Below are 7,731 nucleotides of genomic sequence, written 5' to 3' on the forward strand. Positions count from 1 at the left end.
CATAAATTAGGAGTATATATATTATATGAGTAAATAGATTTAGTTTTATCTATTACTATCAAATTTTATATTCATTTTGATAATGTTTTTGACTTCATATTTTCTCTCTCTCTCTCTCTCTCCCTCTCTCTCTCCTCTCTCTCTCTCTCTCTCTCTCTCTCTCCTCTCTCTCTCTCTCTCTCATACATTAGGAGTACATATATTATATGAGTAAATAGATTTAGTTTTTATCTATTACTATCGAATTTTATATTCATTTTGATAATGTTTTGACTTCATATTTCTCTCTCTCTCTCTCTCTCTCTCCTCTCTCTCTCTCTCTCTCTCTCTCCTCCTCTCTCTCTCTCTCTCTCTCTCTCTCTCTCTCTCTCTCTCTCTCTCTCATACAATAGGAGTACATATATTATATGAGTAAATAGATTTAGTTTTATCTATTACTATCAAATTTTATATTCATTTTGATAATGTTTTAACTTCATATTTTTTCTCTCTCTCTCTCTCTCTCTCTCTCTCTCTCTCTCTCTCTCTCTCTCTCTTCTCTCCTCTCTCTCTCTCTCTCTCTCTCTCTCTCTCTCTCTCAAACACATTTTCTTATAATATATATAGATTTCATAAATAAATTGTTGTAGAATGAAATATCATTATCAAATTTTTAAAACACTTTTTGATCCTTTTTAGTCTTCATCGCCCTTTGTAATATGAAGTGTTTGGCCGGACAGAACTTCACAAGTGACCTGATAAGCATTTATTGATCGCCACTTGTAAACCCCGAAGATACCAGTGGCGATTTGTGACTGGTTACGGCAAAATTACATAGAAATTACGTGATCTATCTACAGCATGAAAGCTGTCTTTATATCAGTTGAGAAGTCAATCATTTATTTGAAAAAAAAAATTAAGTGGTGGATTTCATAACTTGCAGTGAAGAACAAGTATTTTCTCTAATCTTGAAGTATTTTATTAAATTTGAGTTAAATCAAAAGTTTATTAGCGTTTGGAAGTCAATGGTTTATTTGAAGAACAAAAAATTATTGTTGTAGATTTTATATTGCAGTAAAGAACGAATATTTTCTCTGATCTGGAAGCATTGTATTGTATTTCAATTAAATCGAAAGTTTATATGCGTTGATGAATCAATTGTTTATTTGAAGAAAAAATATTTCATGTGGTAGATTTTATAAGTTGCAATGAAGAACATATGCTTTCTCTGATCTTGAAGTGTTTTATTGTATTTAAATTAAATCTAAATATTATATGCATTGTGAAGTTATTCGTTTATTCGAAAAAAAAATTCATTTGTCTCAGTGATAGATTTTATAACATACATTGAAGATTGAGTGCTTTCTCTGCCTATGAAGTATTTTATCGTATTTGAGTTAAATCAAAGTTTTCACTTGTATTGCAGCCTTCTCTAAAAGGGTAGCAGAAAAGAATATAGGCAAATGATAGATTGAAATGAGATGTGTTGGAAATAAGGGAAGATCATAAATTTGGAAATAATGTGTTATATTTACTCCCATTAGAGAACCTAACAAGTGGTGCTTCCCCAAAAAAGTTTTATAAAAAAAAAAATAAAGAATAATTGAAAGGTAAGAGAACTGATTAATTCCATTAGTCCATTTTCAGCCGTAATTGTGTACTTAAAATTCGGTTATGACATTTAAAGAATTATGCTTGATAATCCATGCAGGATTTTTACAACTGCCCTTTTGCAATAAGGCACAGTTTTATGTTCGACAAATTAAATTCGATTCGCTTGTGCTGGCAATTTTGTAACTAGCAATTATTTTGTTTAATTTTGTAACTAGCAATTATTTTGTTCAATTTTGTAACTAGCAATTATTTTGTTTAATGTTGTATTACTAACACCAGATGAATTTGCAATATGTGTTCCTATTTACTATCAAGTGTGCCATACTTGCATCTGTATATAAGTGTGCATGACCCACCTCCACTTGATTACTTTGGTTACTTTAATTATAAGTTACTCATTGAAAGAACTGAAAGAAATATTTCGTAGCTAAATATCAGAACTGCTAAATAAGAATAAAAAGTCTTGTTGAATGGCCTATTGATCTCAGTTAATTAGATTATGACTTTCATCAGGGCGGTGCATTCTTTTATAGAACAAATACAAAAGTTTAAACACTTTATATTGATTAAAAAATGTATATCTTAAGGAACATCAAATTATTTGGTAATATATGCGATTTTGAATGCACAGGAAACTTTACTTTTATTTTTCATGAAGAAAACAGTATTTTTTTTTTCAGTAGCGTCTGAATGAACTTACTTTGTTATGACTAACTTGAAACAAATGTCGTAATCATCATCATCATCATCTCCTCTTTTGCCTGTTGACGCAAAGTGCCTCGATTAGATTTCGCCAGTCGTCTCATCTTGAGCTTTTAATCGAATACTTCTCCGTTCATCATCTCCAATTATAATTTTAGATTTAATTGCATTTGTCTTTGTTATCATATAGTTAATGATAATTATCATTATAGAGTTATTTCATTGATGATCATGTTTTATGGGAAGTTTCTTGTAGTACTGAACCACATGTAAGTACAGAATGTCGGTAGAATGAAAATAAGCCCAATAAACAGATGATTATGTTAGTGAGAGTGGCACTGATAATAATAGCAAAAGTATTGGAGATATTGATGTTATACATATATTTGCAGCTATCCGAATTTTTAATTGCACCCCCCCCCCCCCAAAAAAAAAAGATATGAAAATAATACCCTTAAGCAGGAAAAGTGTGTCATAAATCTTCCGTGTCTTCCAATTACTTTGCCTTAATATTATGATTACAGTTGCATAAAATTGGCTCAGTCCATCGCCATTTAACAAATAAAAAATGCAGATATAGTTGAGACCAAAAACCTTCAAGAAGATCAGAGTATTTACAACTATACTAAGAATGTTAGAAATAATAATGTTAAGGGGTAAAGTTCTTGTATGAATTTTGAAGATTCCAATCATATATATATACACACACACATATATATACTGTATATATATATATATATATATATATATATATATATATATATATATATATATATATATATATATATACTAACATATATATATATATATATATATATATATATATATATATATATATATATATATATATATATATATATATATACTAATATATATATATATATATATATATATATACTAATATATATATACATATATATATATACATATATATATATATATATATATATATATATATATATATATATATATATATATATATATATATATATATATATACTACAGATGTAATCTTCCTCAGCACGAAGATAAGTCAATATATAGTAGTCTACATAAGGAAAATTGAAAGTTGTGTATATGTAGAAATGCTCAACAGTTTCGTCCGCCAATGGACCTCTTCTTGGAGCGTTTATTATACAAATAAATATTACACACGTTTGTACATACAGGAAAGGCTTCAAATCATAAAAAAAAAAGATATAATTATACTATTACTACCCAACAGGCAAAAGTCACTTAACATGGGGATAAAACTAGTAAAAGTTGAAATTACAAATTAACATGGAAACAAGTAATGGAATGTTTGACAAGCACCCAAGTAAATAAAACAAGCCCAAAAAAGAAAGAACTATTGAAAAACATTTTCAAGTTTGTATTGACACTTTATACTGTGTAAGATAAAAGGATCCAATTTATATATGCTTGGAGATAAATTAAAATTCTTATTCCTACTATAAAATATACATGCTGATTCAATGACATTCCTCTCTATAAAATCAGTATTCTTGAACAAAATTTGTGACTGTTGCCAATCTACTGGATAACTACATATATTATTATGTATACAAATGGCATTACTTTTGTTGTTTGTTCTTATATTATACTTATGGTTTAAAATTCGCTTATCTAATGATTTTCCAGATTGTCCAATATAAAAAATGTCCACATAAACATGGTATCTTATAAACTATACCCTCATCACTGTCAGGTGTGTTGCAAATCAGATTTCTGCCAATAGTATTGCGATAAGAAAATGCAGTATAAATCCCCAACAATCTAAGAGGAGCGATTACAGACTCAGAATTGGGATGGTATGGTAGGGACAGAAAAATAGTTTTACTTATCATATTCCTTTGGGGCGAATAAAAAGATTTTCTTGCAAGTGCCAGGCTTTTGTCTATGTCTTGTGTGCTAAAATTATTTTGAAAACCTATTTGATATATATTTCTGAATTCTTCGTCAATATATTCGGGACTTGCAAATATTGAGGGCTCTTAGAACATAGACCTTAATGCAGACAGCTTAACGTCTGATTTATGACATGAATAGTTATCTATTATAAGATTGTTGTTTGTGGGTTTTCTGTATATCTTGATTTTAAAATTAGAGTTCATAGTTGACCTTATGACTGTCACATCTAAAAATGAAATAGCACCATTGTCTTCTTTTTCAACGGTAAAAGTTATGGAGGGGACTAGATTATTGAGATCACTTAAAATTTTATGAATATCAGAGCAAGCTTTTAGTATAGCAAATTACGTCGTCAACGTATCTCACCCAGAAAATGTCGTCTAATAAAATTGCTCTAGCTATTCGACTTTCAAAAAATTCCATATAAATATTCGATAAAACTGGTGACAAACAATTACCCATCTGCATTCCAAACTTTTGTCTGTAAAATCTCCCATTAAATGCAAACTTTTTTATGATTTGAAGCCTTTCCTGTATGTACAAACGTGTGTAATATTTCTTTGTATAATAAACGCTCCAAGAAGAGGTCCATTGGTGGACGAAACTGTTGAGCATTTCTACATATACACAACTTTCAATTTTCCTTATGTAGACTACTATATATATATATATATATATATATATATATATATATATATATATATATATATATATATATATATATATATATATATATATATATATATATATATATATATATATATATATATATATGTATATATTATACATTCAAATTAAATATGTACGTATATATAATCTCGCGAATAGCCAACAATATTAACATAATATATTCTGTCCTACAAAACGAGTGAGCCGTTAGCAGTACTGTAAAATAATCCTGCTTAATATCCTTCATATTTATCCCTCCTTACCTGTTTTATCTTATTGTAAAGTGGCCTTTTAAGAGCATACTATCGAAATTGTCTTTACGTCTGAAATTAATATATTCCTGTTTTATGACGTTTTCATACCTTCTCCGTTATTTGCCTCTTTCTCTCCATTACACAAATTAGGGGTCAATCGGGTAAGGGTGATAGAACGCTGATGGGCGGAGCCAACGAAATGGCGGAAGGGGGGGGGGGGTGGTAATGATAGGTAATATACACTGCTTGTTTACGCCATAGAATTATTTTCATTTGTTATCTTATTATTTATTGACAAAAATTGGTCAAAAGGAGCTGTTTGTCTTTCTAGACAGCCCACTCTTTAATTTACATAAATGAACAAAAGCCAAGTACAAAAGTAAAACCCAGTAATAATCTACATAAACCAAAAAATACATTTAGTTTCAAATAGTTTTTACAAATGAAAACACCCTTCGACAGGAATCATTTCAAATTTACCCAAAGTAAATTAACACAAACCTTATATGATTATTTCACAGGATTCAAATTACATAAAACTTAATCATAGTTATAATTTTCATAAAACAAACAATCCAACGAAGTCCGTAAGTTTCAGTAGAAATAGACTAAAATAAATATATGAATCAAAAGATATTTTAATTAAATTTTAACAGTTTATTGACATAAAAAAGGCGTCAAAAGGATCCGTTAGACAACCCACTCTATCCCTGATTTACATGAACAAAAATTAAGTACAACAACCATGAAATTACAACTCTTTTTTTTTTTTTTTTTTTTTTTTTTACAAAGGAAAACATTCCTCAAAACAATTCGAAATTACATAAGTGAGTTTACACAAAACTTATAAGACTATTTCACAGTTTTAAAATTACATAATCTTAGTTATAATTTCCATAAATAAAAACTTTCTAGTAAAAGTCATCAGTTTAAGTAGAAATAGACTAAACTAAATACATCCCTGTTATAATAAATTTGAACGCTACAATTACAATTCAAAATAACTAAATTTTTTTTTTTACATAATAATACATTTTATAGCCCCTTTTCACATAAAAGGAGAAACTGTTATTTAATGTACGGAGAATAACCACTTCTATTTCAAATTCGATAAAATAAACCGGTGTTTAAGACTGTTCAGTTATATGAATCCGTAGTTTTAAGTAACAAATTATATATAAAAAAACAGGGTAAACAGCTTCTTAAATACAGAAATGTATGGTTGATAAAAGAATCACCCATAATTGGTGACTAAAAACCAATAAGAATTATATCTCAAGTAATATTCATAATTGAAAACCAACATTTGTAATCCTTTATCATGCATTATGTCAGCTTTCTGCTAAGAATTCACAACAGGTTCTTTTAGTTTTTCCTAATTTTTACTATGAAAAAATACGTACTTTATCTTTTTATACTTTGCACAGGTCAAAAACATCCCTCTATGCCTATAGCCTACCCCTGAAATTAGCTTTTATTTTTAACAATTTTAACCCTTTCTTTATTATTGGAATTGTTTTATCCATATCCATTTGTATAATAGAAGGTTGTGAGCCACTCTCTTCTATATATCTTATTTTTCTCAATAGTTTCCTCTATCTTTTCCATAATTATTGCCATAATTTCTTAAAAGTTATTACCCAAAATTTATCATTTCTCTTATTTTCATTTCATACTTACAACAAATTTCTTCAATTCTGCTGTTCCAACACTTTCCATTAGAGGTTCTTCAGCTGACCCTCAATTATCTCTCTGACTACTCGGTCAGTCTTTCTCTCCTTCTGGTGTCATCACACTCTCTCTCTCTCTCTCTCTCTCTCTCTCTCTCTCTCTCTCTGGGTATCACCTTCTTAACCTTGTTGTATGACTACTCGGTCTCTCCTTCATCTGGTCTCTCTCTCTCCTCTCTCTCTCTCTCTCTCTCTCTCTCTCTCTCTCTCTCTCTCTCTGGGTATATCCTTCTTAACCTTGTTGTATGACTACTCGGTATCTCTCCCCTTCTGGTGTCATCACTCTCTCTCTCTCTCTCTCTCTCTCTCTCTCTCTCTCTCTCTCTCTCTCTCTCTCTCTCTCTCTCTGGGTATCTCCTTCTCAACCTTGTTGTATGACTACTCAGTATTTCTCTCCTTCTGGTGTCATCACCTCTCTCTCTCTCTCTCTCTCTCTCTCTCTCTCCTCTCTCTCTCTCTCTCTCTCTCTCTCTCTCTCTCTCTCTCTGGGTATCTCCTTCTTAACCTTGTTGTATGACTACTCGGTCTCTCTCTCTCCTTCTTAACCTTGTTGTATGACTACTCAGTCTCTCCTTCATCTGGCAATATTACTGTTTCTACTATGAACCAGTATGAAACAGCCTAGTTGATGGTTGTTCATATATATTTGTTATTATTCTACATTGTAGGTTTTTCAGAGCTTTCATATCTTCATCTCTTATTACAATCCAGGTCTCTATATTAACAAATTTTGTGCAACCATTATTTCATATATTTTTTCTGACTTTCAGTGATATTTTTCCTACTCTCTTTGTCTCCATATTTACATATTTCCTTGACCAATTACGCGACCCTATGGAGTTTCTTATTATCCCGCACTTCTGTTTCCTTTC

Source organism: Palaemon carinicauda, unplaced genomic scaffold (assembly GCF_036898095.1).
Source record: "Palaemon carinicauda isolate YSFRI2023 unplaced genomic scaffold, ASM3689809v2 scaffold1679, whole genome shotgun sequence".
Taxonomy (NCBI): domain Eukaryota; kingdom Metazoa; phylum Arthropoda; class Malacostraca; order Decapoda; family Palaemonidae; genus Palaemon; species Palaemon carinicauda.